At 33.5% G+C, this 15,830-nt stretch overlaps 1 protein-coding gene across 2 annotated transcripts in view; it reads right to left on the minus strand.

Annotated features, from left to right (window-relative positions):
- The window catches only part of LOC142338253 (uncharacterized), a 71,171-nt gene extending 59,152 nt beyond the window's left edge, over positions 1-12,019 (minus strand). Inside the window, exon 1 of one of the 2 annotated variants that reach the window (XM_075387959.1) lies at positions 11,475-12,019. The gene's annotated coding sequence lies outside the window, so the exon portion shown is untranslated. Of the gene's footprint in view, positions 1-3,906; positions 4,012-11,474 lie in introns of those variants that run through there. The other variant, XM_075387998.1, reaches the window with a different exon arrangement.
- Between the last annotated feature and the right edge of the window lie 3,811 nt (positions 12,020-15,830).

The following is a 15,830-nucleotide window of genomic DNA, read 5'->3' on the forward strand; positions in this document are numbered from 1 at the left end:
TGATATTATTTGTTTAAGGAAAATGAAGTTCGCAGCTAGTGATATCAGCGTCACAAATTTTTACAAATTCTAGTTTCCGTAAAAATATACAAAAACTACAGAACTCGAGCATTTTAGTTTTTTAGAAACCACTCTATTCATTATCAAAGTAATCAATAAAACCAGTTTCCAAAAGTTCCTAAATCTCTGAAAATAAAAACTTATAGAAATAACTATGTAGCTAGGGCCGAGCAGAAATTGCAGTTATGTCAAGAAGTCCTTAAGATTTTTACAAAATGGCGTCCAATTTGTCTCGATGTTTTTTTGGGCTACAAAGTTTTCGGTTTGACACGGAACCGGGCTATTTTTTGCAATCCTCTAAATGGGCAGGGCAATTTCATCAGCATTTTTCTTTTTTTGAACATTCACTTTTAGTGCAATAAACTGGATTCCTGCCCAATGCTGGTACAATTTAATGATTGAAAATGAAATTTGCAGCTAGTGATAACAACAACACAAATCCTTAAAAATTCTCGTGTCTGTAAAAAGTACCAAAATTACGAATTTCAGAACCAATCAATTAGTTAAAAAACACTGTTACCATTATCAGAGCAATCAAGGAAACCAGTTGTCCAAATTTCCTAAAGCGCTGAAAATATAACCATATAAAAATGGGTATAAAGCTAGAACCATTAAAACTTTGCATGTGTCAAGACGTTCATAAAGATTTCTTACAAAAGGAGCTCCCTTTTGTTTCCCTTTCATTTTCGGGAAAAATACGGCGCCAAAAGTAATCAAGTCTACGGAACTCGGCTTTTTTTAAATCCAGTAAACGGGCATTGCGTTTTCATCAGCATTGGTGTTTAGTTGAATATTTGACTTTAGTGCAATATTTTGGATTCTTGTCCGATGATGATATTATTTGTTTAAGGAAAATGAAGTTCGTAGCTAGTGACATCAGAATCCCAAATCTTTACAAATTCTCGTTTCTGTAAAGAATACAAAAACCTACAAAACTCAGAATTGTTCAATTAATTAGAAAGCATTATAAACATTATCAGAGCAATCAATATTAACATTTGTCCGAAATTCCTAATGTACTGAGAAAATAATCTAATAAAAATGGCAATGTAGCTAGAAACATGCAAAAAAATCAAATCTGTCAAGACGTCGTTAGGATTTTTACAAAATGCGCTCCAATTTGTCTCAATTTTTGTTGAGCTACAAAATTTTCTGTTTAACAATTTTCTTGTCTACTGAACTGGGCTATGTTTTGTAAATGGTCATGGAGAATTCATCAGCACTGTCATGTTATTGAACATTCTATTTAAGTTCAATATTTTGAATTCTTACCCAATGCTGATGCAAAACATTAAAATAAAATGAACTCGCTGCTATTTATAACAGCAACAAATCCTTGAAAACTTTTGTTTCTGTAAAAAGAACCAAGTCTACAAAAGTGAGAACTTTTCAAATAATTAGAAAGCACGGTAAGCAATGTTGAAGCAATCAATAAAACCAGTTGTCCCAAGTTCCCATTGCGCTAAAAATATAGCCATATAAAATTGCTATGTAGCTAGAATCATGCAAACTTCTCATATATATGAAGACGTATTTAAAGATTTTTTTGAAAGAAGCTCTAATTTATCGCCAATTTATGTTTGGGCTACAAATTTTTTGGTGCCACGAATTATCATCTCTACAAAACGGGGCTCCTTTTTGCAATGCTGTAAATGGGCACGGCAATTTTATCAGCATTGTTGCTTTATTGAACATTCAAATTAACTGCAATTTTTTTGGATTATTGTCCAATGCTGATATTATTTGTTTATGAAAATTGAACTTCACAGCTATTGATAAGAGCGTCCCTAATGTCTACAAAAGCTCGTTTCTGTAAGAAATACAAAAAAGACAAAACACAAATATGTTCAATTAATTAGAAAGCACTATAACCATTTTTTGAGAGCTGCTATTAATATCATGTGTCTAAAATACTTAACGGACTGAAAAAATAACCTTAGAAAAACGACTATGTAGCAGGAGCCATCCAAAAATTGCAAATCTGTCAAGACTTACTTGGGATTTTCACAAAAATGGCTCCAATTTGTCTCGCTTTTCTTGGGCTACAAAGTTTTCTGTTTGACAAATTATATTTTCAATGGAAATGGGCAATTTCTTGCAATTCTGTAAATGGGAATGGGGATTTCATCAGCATTCTTCCCTCATTGAATATTCGATTTAAATGCAATATGTTGGATTCTTACCCAATGCGGATCCAAAATAATTAAGGAAAATGAAGTTCGCTGCAATTTATAACAGCAACACAAATCCTTCGAAACTTTAGTTTCTGTAAAAAGAAGCAAGATTATAAAAACTCAGACTTGTTTAACTAATCAAAAACTACCGTAACCAATATAGGAGCAATCAATAAAACCAGTTGTCCGAAGTTCCTAATGCGCTGGAAAAATAACCTTATAAAAATGTGTATGTGGCTAGAGCCATGCAATCATTGCATATATGCCAAGACGTCCTTCAAGGTTTTTACAAAAGGAGCTTCAATTCTAGTCCAATTTGTGTTTGGGCTACAAAGTTTTTTGTGCCACAAATCATCATCTCTACGGAACTGGGCCATTTTTTGCAATACTGTAAACGAGCACAGCGATTTCGTCAGCATTGGTGTTTTATTGATTATTCGACTTAAGTGCAAAATTTTTGATTCTTTCTGTAGCTCTCGTTTCTGTAAAAAGTACGAAAACTACAAAACTCAGAACTGTTTAAGTAATAAGAAACCATTGTAATAATTATCAGAGTAATCAATAAAACCAGTTGTCCAAAGTTCCTAATGCGCCAAAAACAAAACCTTATAAAAGGACTATATAGCTTGAGTCATATGTCAAGATGTCACTCAAGGTTTTTACAAAATGGGCTGTGTTTTAGTCAAAGTTTCTTTCTAGTGTTTTATAATGTTGTCAATAATGCCAAAGGTTTTTCGAAACGAAAATGCATAACGGTTGATGTAATAAAACATCTTTATAACACTTTATAACATCTAGCATAACACTTTATTGTTTGTTAAGAATGATTTACTTTGCAAAACTATTTTCTGATTTTGGAAACGAACAAGGCAAGTCATAGACTTTAAGTTATTACTGGTATCTACTTTATTAAGTATTTCCGGCTCAAATTATATTAGTTCAGTTTAAAAGCACGACCTTCTTCTGTTTTGAAAACCATCAGCCTAAGACATTTGCCTGCATCAGATGCTTAGCAATTTCAAAGCACTGCCGGTAAAATTGCTAAGCAATTAGGTGGTTTGACGGGTTTTGCCTATATTGCAGGCTTACTTCCAATAATGATGCAAGATTTGAACCTACGTTGCCAACAGTTGCAAGAAGATTTTTGACCATTGACTAAGCGTATTACACTATATTTACAAAAAATATGAAAAGTGATTGCTACTTTTCATTCCTTTATTTAGATTTTTTCATTTTCGCCTTTATGCAAAATCCTTGTTCGTAACTAGGGTTATAGAAACAGCTGCTTCTGCACAGTGAATTAAGCCAATCTTCATATATTTGAAGATTCAACGTCAAATTCCAAATTTGCGACTTGTTATCTTATATGAAGAGCTTAATTTCAGCCAATTTGACGGTGCAACTTTTGTACATCTTTCTCGCTACCCTCCCTTTACCACCCTCCCCGCCCTTCTCCCACCCCACACCTCCCCCACTACTCTCCCATCGGGCTCCCTAACTTTACGAACTGTCACAAAATAGAATTTTAATACAGACCGCTTGCCCCGCTAGCAAAAATTATGAGATTTTGTGATGATTGCTGAAAATATGATGCAGAAATTTTGGAACGATAGTACCAAGAGCATTTGAATGGAAACGTCTTTACCATAAAAGAGGACTAGTGTGAACTTACCGTCTGTTAGGGAAACGAAGAAAGACTGAAAGACAGCAGAAAGAGTAAAAAGAGAAGAGGAATATTTGAAGTTTGCTCCTTCTACTCAACAAAACGGTGGACGTCGCCAATAGGGAAAGAGAGATAGAGAAAGGGGCTGAAACGGCACCTGAAGCGTATAATGATGGTTGAGTCGATAAAAACAAAAGTGGTCATTAAGATGAGAGAAATTCTCTATTTCACAAAATCCACTCAACCCTTTTTCTTTTCTCCAATCTGTAACTATTGCTATTGCTCGCCGTATATCAACATAAAACGCATCAATCTTTTTCAGTACGGCTTTTGTCATGTGGTTTTGTCATTTTCTTAAAAAATGTATAGACACAAAAATCAAGGAAGGCTTTCGCCATCATTATTATCAGTCAAGCGCAAACTGATTGTCTAGAAAAAAAAGTAATTATTCCGATTCGCTTTGTGAAGACAGTTAAATAAGTGCACTTTAAAAATAAAGAGAAATGTAGTTGAGAAAATAATTGAAAGATAGTGAGAGGTAGTTTTAATAAGTCTTAATGGACCTTTTGAAAAATAGCTTTCTTATAACCACCTTACCTTTTTAGCAGGGCGATGCTTTTAAGCAGATGATAGAGGCGTGGTTTTTGAGAATAGTAGAAATAGTTTGAGAGAGTACAGCTGATAGAAACAACTTAATACGTCACATCATTTGTAGATTTTTTAACAAAAAGAGAATACTCGCTTGCGTCATTAAATGTCAGCAATAAAAATAATCATTTCACGATTCTTCCTTAATCAAGGATGATTAGAAGGTAATTTCTGGCTTTTCAAAGGCTTAGACTGCCTCAAGGTCAGAGGTGCAAAAATAGGTACCCAGAAACTAGAACTACTCTCAAATTGAGAACCATTGCAATATTAAAAAGAGTTTAAAGAAACTTTTCAATGGATGATATAAAACATTTTGCGATTTAGGCTGTGAATTAACTTATTTGGGTCAAGCTAGACCGAGCTAGACCATCTATGCATCCCGTAATTTCAAAAATTTCTCCTGCTATCAAGATATTTCAATGGTTCGTTACCTGTTCCGAGGGCACCCACTGATAATCGCGTTTGTCCATTTGCCTACTCGTACAAGACAAATATAATGTACTGTTTAGTTTTTATGAGATCTCAAGTTTGCAACATCAATTGAAGCAACTGTTTCTGTAAAAGTTCAATCAATCGTTTACTGCAAAAACAAAAAAAAATCACTCTCTTCCTAAATATAGTTACATAAAAACAATCACAATTAACCACAACTCTTACGACACAGTTCAGAGTGCAGGGAACAAGAGAAAGTCATGCTGTTGTAGCATTACGTCTTATTAGACCTTTCAACCACTGGACTCCTTTCATCTAGGGGTTGCAGTTAGTGGAGGCACAAAAACAAATCATCTGCAATGTTTGAAATCTTTTTATGTCTTAGATCAAATGAGAGAATGCTTAAAAATTTCTTTCAGATTGGGTTTCTTTTAGTGGAGTTCTCGCATTTACTGGCAAATTAAAGTTAGTTTCTCCCGGGTGTGCCGCTATCACAAATCTCTTTTACTCCCAGCACGACACATTGCTGTACAATAACACAATTTTGCAAAAAGAGTTAGGCATTCAACGAATCTGATCGTTCCAGAATGTTTTTTTACCAATGGCCTAAAAAACTTAAAACAAGAGAACCTTTGCCAAAGTTAGCGAAACGCTCTTGTTGTTCCGACCCCACTTGCGGGGGAAGGAACTATATACTCAAATTCAAATGTTTTTTTTGTTCAGACAATTTTGGCCGATCGCTATATTCATCATAGAGAAATGTAAGTGGTATCATTAAAATCTCGTCCAGCGTGGAGTTCGACACTAAAAGTTTTTTTGAATTTCTTTTTTTTTTCGAGGAGTTATAGAGGATTGAAGTTTTGTGCTAACACCGGATATATGCCATGATTTTGTTCACTGTCAATGAAATTACATTTCACGCCACAAAATGAATCAATTCTGAGTTCCTATTAAACGCAAAGTGATAAACAGACTAGTTCTGGTCTCATAGGAAAGTTTACTATAAAAAAATTGGATTCTTTTTATGAGCTCTTTTTTTAGAAAACTTTCCATATTATTTTGTTTTTTCAAGTCACCTAGAGACTATTCATTTTTCATATCGAGATTCCATTAATGAATAATTTGATATACAGTCTAATGAAGCCCAATGAACAAAAAATTAGTTTACAAGGAACCGCTCGTGTTTTTTTTGCTTCGACTCTGAGTTTTCGTAATTCATATGAAACTTTGATTTCCTTTTACATGTATTACTAAATTTTGGAGTCCTACGGCATAAACTTGTTGACTAAAGTTGCAATAGGTTTTATAATGAGCATTAGGATAACCTATCTAGAGCTTTGAGTGGACAGCTAATGGCTGTTAAAATTTTAAAAGTATATTTTCGAGAAATTCTTTTAATATTCACCGATTGTAAGTTATTTTTGTGAATTGTAAGTCAGTCGCAGTAGTGACAGGATGCCCCTCAATTCTTTTGCAACCAAAATAAATCTGGTTAGAGCTTTTATCTTCCAACTATTTTTTATTATGACTTCAATGCCACACGATTTCAATTTTTTGAAAACTTTTTTGGATATTTTCGTATTTTTGGTTCCTCTTGAAAATCTGATCACATTAACCTGATATTGATGTCTCCCAATGGCTTAAAGAAGACGTCCAATGCATCCTGGATGAAAATTTCAGAGAACAGCTTGAGGGTTAAATGGTCTCGAACTTTGTTCTCGCCATTTTCTACTGAATTTTTGGTTTTTGCCTGTATTTGTTGTTGTTTCCAATGCCATGGGACTTATTGTGATGTCTCATTGATTATATTTGTAGGATAAATATATTTGTCTTACAATCGAAGCATAGCTGAGCTTGTTTATTGACTTGAAAGCTATTGAATTTAATGGCTGTTAAGATTTTGACCCCCTTTTTTCTTCTTCAACCAAAATAAATCCAGTTAGTGGTTTTATCTTCTAATTATTGGTGCCAAGACTTCGATGCACGAGTTTTCATTATTTTTTTTAAAATTTATTGATTACTTTTTTTTGTCATTTGGGTTCCTTTTGGAATCTTAACACATTATGCTAAAATTGAGAGTCGCGTTGGCTTAGAGAAGACTTTCAATTGATCATACATAAAGTTTTGAGCAAAAATGGTTTAAATTGCTTCGACAATTTCTTCTCGAACTTTTCTAATTAATTTTCCGATTTTGCCTGTATTGGTTGGTTTTCATAGTCAATGGCTTATTGTAATGTCATATTGATAACTTTTGAAAGACAAAAAACTTTTTCGTCTTATCGAGAGGTAAGTTAGCTTGTCTATTAGCTTCCATTGAAAGCTATTGAATTTATGGCGTTGATACAACGGATTTTCTCAAAAATTTCGTGGATTTAATGTATTTGTTCATGTTTGATGATTTATTAGATACAAATAGTTAAAAGGAACCATTATTGTTGTTGAAAATTGAATCGAAGGCAGAAAAATTTTTGCGGAAAACTTCATCTATTAGTTCACTTCGACATTTTTATCGCTCAATTTGTTTTTTGAATTTGGTGTTTTTTTTTATTTTTCAGCTAGCCGTAAAATGCTGACTTGTCTCATAAACATTTAATTAGGAATTGAATGAATGATGTTACCCAAAGCAGCCAGTTTATAGCGAATAGTCTTAATTTTATGATATTATACTTTTTAAGATTTTTAATGATTTTTCCTTTTTTTGTTCTTGTTGTTCTTTTTGTCAACTTGTAACATATTCTCATCATTGAGAGGTCACTGCAATTCCCTGTATTCTGAATTTTAACATGTTTACTGATTTTGTGACGTAAGTGATGTTTCGTTTGTTGGACAATATGCGTTTTCGTAAAAAAATTATGTGAGTGTTGTTTTTGTGCTTCTCTTTCTCTTCCTTTAGCACAGTCGCGTAAAAACAGTTCCGAATGGTTTTCAAATGTGACCCAATTGAAAATATTTACTCATTCAGTAAAATTTTAATATATTAGTTTAAATTGAAATTGAAATAAAAACACATAATATTCAGATTATAGCTATTGATTTTAATGACTTCGCTAATTTGTGTTCTCGCAATGTTTGTTATTTGTTGTTCGTAAATTGTTGAGCGTTTCTGCATCTTTATTCCGTTCCTATGGCTTAATCTAACCAAAAACAGGTCCTGTTGGTTTCATTGTGACTTTTTAGTATAATTATTAAGAATAATTTCGTTAAAAGCTTATGATTTTTAAGACTTGAAATTGGTTTAATAAATATTGATTGATTTTTGAATTTCGCCTCATTATTATTTTTTGTCTACTTGTTACCTAGTCTCAATAAGAAGAAATTCCATCAGCTGTGTAGTTAGGAAAAATTAAATATGTATGTGGAGTTAGGGATTTGTCTGATTGTAATTTGACGTTGTTACTATGTGCTTTTAAGTTTAGATATTGAGTTTTTGCATTGTAATTTTTGTTTTTGCTTTTTTGTGGTTGTTTTTTTTTCCCATTGTCTTTTAAATAGCAGATCTCGTTGTATGAGGCATGCTATTCCTTATTCAATTATTAGTTTGGTTGTGTAACGTTTTTTTTTTAAAATTCAAACATCTATTTTTGATTATCTCTTTGTCAAAAATGTAAGTCAAAAGACAGTTAAGTCAAAAATGTAGTTGAGCGCGGGTGGGAACATCACGGATAAAAGGGCATATGAAGGAATTTCTTGCGATTTTGATCAAAAAAGTCAAAAAATTGAGAAACATCGCCAACTGTAACGCTGAGGTGAAGCGTAACTTAAAATTTGTTTCGAAGTCACGCATGTTGCTTGAGAAAACTCTAAACTGACGAGACATACCTTAAACGTATTCTGAATTTGTGGTAGTTAAGTTAAAGCTCAAATTGTGAAAATGATTCTCAGTGAGCTCTAGACATCCTGAGCCATTGCCAGTACCAAAATTGGTTTACTTTCTTCCAGCAGACAAACCAACAATAAGGTCTCAGTGCTTAAAAAGTTCGAAGGAGGATAGCCCTGGAAGCAATCGATGGAGAACTTACTTTTGATTAACCATCGAGTCAGCTTGTGTACTAAGCATATCTGGTTTTCCCCATCAAAAGAGTAAAGTAAACTGGGCCAGTGCTGTTCGCATCAATAAATTTGGTTCAAAAAATCATTTTTAAAACTTTTTTTCAACATCAAAATGTCGCTGATCTTTGTCAAGGTCTCAAAATAATTTCTTCAATGACGCATACATGATAAAAATTTGCTACAAGGTAAATCGCTGGAATTTTGACCTTATGAAAAAATAAAAGCCTCTCCTAGTCAAAAAATCTGGTCTTTTATCTCTTAGTCTGCCTCGGTCAAGCTAAAAAGTGATTAAACCTGCCAATCTCCGCGATAGATTGTCATTGATCCCCGCTTTCGTACTTCATATCCCTCTAAAGAAATTCAAAATCTCTTTAAAAAACGCCGTCTTTTTTTTCAAAAATTGTTTTCAATCTGGCAAAGTTTAGTGATCAGGGCGAAGGCTGAAGTGAGCGAGTGGAATGCCATCTCATAAAAAATCTCTAAATGCGAAAACACAACAGCAGCAAGAGACAAAAGATTTTTTAAAGTTTTTACAATCAAGATTGATAAAATTTATAAATTCGCACTAGCGTTGATTTTATACCGTCAAAATAATCAGTTGAAGCGTTAATTTTGATGGAAAGGTAAAATCGTCTCTTTATTCCTCTTTTTGTAGATAATGGTGTTAAGACCATCTGTTGGAAAAGGTTCCAATGTGTAAATTTTTGCAATGTTAATAAAAATATTTTGGTTTAGGACCATTATTACTGCTCATATGAATTGAAGTGTTAGGTGGTTTAGTTGAAACTTTGAGAGATGCATTCCAGCTCTTCGTTTTTCTTGCAAAAAAGCAATCCCAGAATATTGCTCAGTCTTTTCGAACGCCTGTGTAATCAATTTCTGCAGTGACTGTTGGCTTAGAACAAGTTAAATGTAAGATAATTTTTTCATACCGGAGTTCAATTCTATTAAATCTGGCGGGTCTACGGTGTCAAAAATATTCAAGAGAAGAACTAGACTCATTGAATGCATATGAAGCTTTTTTGTTTTTGCGTGCACTGAAAAAATCAATTTATTTGTTCTTGTGTGCACTGAAAAATATGATTGAGTTCATTTCGAAAAAAATGGATAATATTTAAGTTCACCGAGAGTAATTTGCCCAATTGCTAAGTTAACATTAAAAGAAATTCTAATGACAATAAGTAACAAATCCCCATTCCGTAATTTTTTATTTAGAAAATAAACAAATTTGAAAAACGCTCGTTTTTTCAACTTTCTAAAATTTATTTTTTGATTTCATTCTGTAATGCCAGCAGTTGTTTTAATGCACTGCTTGTTTTAGTAGCAATGTAAAAGAAGGAAATGTTTTGGTAGCGAATTCAATTTTTTAGATACAAAACTTTTCGATGGTATATAAGAATAGTTTTATTCAAATTCTAATCCCCTCCTGTTTACACGAAAAGTTTTTTTTTAAAATATAAAATGGATCCATTTCGAAAGAAAATTAACAATTTTGTATAGTGGTTTGTTTTTCAGAGGATTGGGTATGAATTGACTTTTGGCTACAATAGGCAACTCTGCAAGTTGAAAGTGTCTTTGATGCCGTTGAGCATTTTTCTCAGATTGCATTTTGACTGGGTTTACTATACAAAAGAAATTTATTTTGAGTTGGAGAATAAAAACAACAGTACGAAACGCTCTCCATTGGTTATTTTTGGAACAATTTCACACACTTAGTTCAAGGGGCACTTTAATAAAAATTCTTAAGAATTTATAAATATTTTTGTGATATAAAGCTGAATCCGAGAATCATTTTGCATTGAATGCTCTTCTGATTCAGAAAGATTAAGATTGAGAACTGATACCTCTTCATTCTGAAACAATTCTTAATCAGTGCTGAAGGCTGCTACTACTCTGAAATTGCTCTGATTCAGTTATGATGCTGACTGATTGTTAGCTGTGGTTACTTGTGCAAAGAATAAGCTTTCATCCAAAAAAGATGAGCTGTTTCGGTTTGGCAATGATATTGATCTACTTTTTTCTTAGAAAGTTATGCCTATCACTGATCATAACTACAAGGCTAGGAAAGTGACATTAGAGAGCCGTTTTCTGAGGGAGTTATATTTTAAACATGATGCATGGGTTATGTCCACGAATTGTTGAAAACCCGAAATTTTACTGACTTTTGTAGAAACGTAGTAAATGCAAAGTTCATTTCCAGTCATTTTCAGTTGATCTGTGGGGTTTGGAAAGGGTCCCACCCCAGAGTTACTGGAATTTACAGGTATCATTTTTGTTATTATACTTTTTTTTGGATATAATAATTTTGAATTTTTGCGATCTGTGTGGTTATTATACTACCTAACGCTGTCAAAACTTCGAAATTTTTGACTTTGGGCATTATGCCTGAACAACTTTACACATAGGTGAACAGAAATTAATGAAAATTTAGATTAAGGTGTACTTACTTATATCTACTGCCCACTGAAAATAATGAGCGATTTATCAGTAGCTGTTCAAATGAAGGTCACAGTGAACTCCTTTCTCAGGGACAGTTGCATAATTTGAGACCACTGAGTGCGTATATGTATTATCGTTTTTTTGAGGCGTGTTTCGCAGGCGCAGTTTTAAACGTAGTGTTGGTTATAAGAAGAGAAGATGGAGATATAGAGAGAGACGTTGTTTGACAACAAAGTGTATTTACATTTATTTTGTTGCAACTTCAATTACTCAAAAATGTGGCAAAGGAGGTTTGGGGAGAAAACAGAAGGAAGCCTACCTCTCCAAAGAGATTCTTGAGATAGTGGGATAATGAAAATAAAGGAGCAAAAATAGAAAAACTTATTGTTTGCAAAGTTTGGCTGAGAATCGCAACCAATCAATTATTAATCAGAGTGTTATTCGTCATATTTCAAAGCGTGAACAAAAAATTTGAACAGAAATCTGATAGTGACAAAAAGTATATTTCAGTGTATTCGCACCAACCAGTTCAATATATTTTCAGATTGCTATTGAAACCAAATTGAATGATATTGAGTTACTCAAACAAAATTAAATAGAAATTCCACTAAATTGATGCAACTTAAATTTGCATACTGAATACTTAACAAAAGCGCTTTAACGCCTGTATGATATATATAGTTCCCCGTCCTAAAAATTGACAGAGCATATAATGAATTGTTTCCTAATAATCTTGAATTACTTAAAATTGCTTCAATAGTTTCCCTAATTCCATTCTAACCATTATATTGTTTTCGGGCACGTTTGAGGTAAACCCAATTAAAGCAATTAGTTCGTTTAAAATTTTTAAAAGGTTAAATCTGAACAAAATGATTTGAGTTCAAAAAAAAGTTTAGCGGTTGTCTTTGTATCGATTGTGAGTCATGTGCCCCGAAAACAAAGAGAACTGTTGATTCGATTCAAGCTAAGACGAATTTGTACAGTAAGTTATGATAGAAGTTCAGCGTGAGGTCCATATATGACACTAAGAATCTTCAGAACAAAGTAGACGTCAAAGATAGCTGTTGTTCTTTCCACCCCGATTGATTTAACCCCAATATTTTAATGATCTCTTTTCACCCCATATATCATCGGAACCCACAATGAAACAATGCACAATTCATAACTTGGCATATACCTGTTTTTGGGGTCGTCTACCACTATCATCAAAATTTCGCCAACTTTGACACGAATTTTGGCGCACTTTTTATTTAACTTTTCATTAGCTTTGTAGTGAACTGTCGCCAGCTGAATTCAGTTGCTTAAAATTGTGAACGAAAAAAAAATTTAAATCATGCGAATCGAGAAAAATCAAGGGCTCAATAGTCACACCAAAATTTAAATCGGTAAGGCCGAAATTTTGCATCAAAAATATTGTCGGTAGAATCATGCAATAAAAGATCAATTGATCAACTTATTTCATCAATATCGAAAAAAGAATACAAATAGCGCAATATACACTTCGAAACAACCCATTTTAAGTAAAGAAAGTGGGTTGGTAGGGGCGTAGGCAAGTGGGGGGTATATTGGTGCCAGGGGTTGGGGTAAGTCTTTTAGTTGAGTTTTCGAAATGACCTTTTCACAATGAATATTACCAGCAGTTCCTAATTACTAAATATCGCACTAAATCGCCGTTAATGTCCAATGTTCGAAAATTCAAGTCAACATTCAGTAACGGAGGTAACTGTTCGAGTAGAAAAATGTCAAAATTCAAGTCATGAAAAAAATTGTTTTAGCTAAAAAAACATAACCGGCACTGAGTCGAACAGCAGGAACTTTACCAAAAACAGTTATTGCACCTGATATTATATCCTTTTTCTTAAAACATAAATTCTTTGCCTCAACAGATTTGATTTAAAAAATTAGTGAAACTGATACCGATGTCACCTTGAGAAAGATTTGAACATTTACCGCATTGGAGAAAACCAACATAAGTAGAAAGAAAAGAATTTTAACAGATAAGCTCACTGAAAAATTGTTGTTGCAAAATTTCACTTTATCAAAATTTTTTGATAACAAAAAACGACCAAAATTATGGATTGAATTTTTCAAAAGAAAAAGAGTACTAAAATTTAGTACTCTTTGGTACCGCTTTTTAAATGTTTTGGAGTCTTTGAAATTTGGACAAAAACAAAATAAAATTTTCTATTATTGGAGAATTGCTAGACAAAGTGAATTCATACTAACACAAAAAACAATTTAATCATTAGAGAGACCAAAAAAGATATATTTTTAAAGGCCAAAATCAGTTGAAACTAAAGCATACGCTCTAAAACAAAGAAATGAAGAAAACCTAATAAAAAGCAGCAGCCAAAATTGTTTATTAACTGATAAAAGCAGAGCGATTAAAACTATAGGTGTTAGGAGAATGTTAAAAAGATACATGCTAAGAGGCGGACAGTATAGTCGCATTGTAAAAAAAAACATTAAAAAAGTCTTCTTCCTGATGACTCCCAGTAGAAAATTTAAAAAATAGAAGTAAAACATCAACTACAATTATTTTATAGCATTCAAGACTTTTTTTTCTGAAATAGCCATGCCGCTGAAAAATGGAGAAAAACTTTCAAATCAATGAACTTTCAAAACAATTGGCAAAACAATTTGCAAAAAACAGGAAAGTAAAAAGAAAATAGTTTGAGCGTTCTCTTTTTTTCACATATTTCTCAGCAAAAATGTTTCATACCAACAAAACTTTTAGCTCTTGGTATATAAACATTCCTTTAAAAACGGGCTTCTTCTCAAATCCCACTTGATGCAGTAAGGGAAATGAATAGACAGAAAACCGCTTAATTTTTAAACAAAAATATTCACATTTCTATCAAAACAACCCAAAGATAAATAAAATATCATAATTGGGTTTCTTAATGGAAACCTTTGAAAAAAATTGTTTGAAAAAGCCTGTGAGATCAAAAAGATATCGTTCGCTTTCAAAGTTGTTTTTCACACCTCAATTGTTTGCTTTCTTCCAAATAGCAGTATGAACAAAAAATCAATCTCTTTTCACTCCGCTCTTCGTTGTCTTTGGCAACGAAAAAACTTCAATTTCAATTTTTCTCATGCGTTTCAACTCTTGTTTTATAGTTCTGTTCAATAAAATCAATTGAAAACATAACTGAAGGAATTCCTGAAACGACCCGAAGTCGTATCTCTAAAAAACAGGCTTCTCACATATATAATATCTCTTTGAATTCCTGAAACGACTCGAAGTTGTATCCATTTAAAAACAGGCGTCTCACATAACTAATATCTCTTTGCATAACGCATCAATGCAGAGAAAGCAACATTCTTAAGTCAAACAATCCAAGAAAATTTTGGCAAAATAAATTAACTTAAAATTTAGGAAAAATCAATTCCTTTTCAAACGGTTCAAGTACATATACAAAGAAAAATCTGAAACCGCAAAGTACCAATAAAGCCCTATTGGCTCAGAAACATCTCTATTTTTGAAGAAAATAAGAAAAAATCAGAAAAAAACGTATAATTTCGTTTTTTCTAGAGTTCATTGAAAGAGACAGAAAGAGACAGAAAGAACTTTGTAGCAACAGAAATTTGTCTACTTTCTAGTTAACGGAGCCTACAGGCATGCTATGGGCCAAAAATAGCAAAAACCATTGCTCTAATACGACCGGCGAGCAGATGGCTTCGTCAGTAGCTAGCCACGTTTTAGTGAGCAGGGGTGGGGGTGCAATGGTGTGGGGTCTTATTGGGGCATCATTTGGGGCCAACAGTGGGTGCGGCGGGGGAGTGATCAATGGTGGGGGGGGGCTTGGCTGCACGGGGTTCTTACGGCCTGAACGCTGTGCAGGGTTGGGGGTGGGGGTGTGGAAAGAGAGAGGGGGGGGGGGGGGGGTGAAATGAGAGGGCAGGGGAGCGGGGCCGATGCTGGGGATGGGAGCCGGCCAACCTCTAAGATCCGCCCTTCACACCATAAGTTTTTGTGTTTAAAACAGTTTTTGTGAATTGGATACTTAGAGACTAGTGAGCTGAAAGGCTCTAACAGCACTTAGTGCCCACTGGGTGCTACCTGATTATCCTGTTTTCCAGGACAAAAAGTCAAATGGCGAGCGTTTGGCTTCGTCAGTAGTAGCTACGCACGGTTTATTGAGGCTAACTTTAACTTGATTCGACTATGCAACTTTTAGTATTCTAGCCATTTTAGTAAATAAACCAAATAAAAACTGATCTCTTATAAATTTGCGAAATTTTGCAAAATTTAAAAGAAAAGCTTCCAAATTTCGCTTTCAAATTTGTCTTTGGATTATGTCAAGTAACCCATCTACAAGATTTGAAAAGCGTCGTTGGCCAGTAATGATAGTTAAACTCAG

Source organism: Convolutriloba macropyga, chromosome 1 (genome assembly GCF_964194025.1).
Source record: "Convolutriloba macropyga chromosome 1, txConMacr16.3, whole genome shotgun sequence".
NCBI classification, from domain to species: domain Eukaryota; kingdom Metazoa; phylum Xenacoelomorpha; order Acoela; family Convolutidae; genus Convolutriloba; species Convolutriloba macropyga.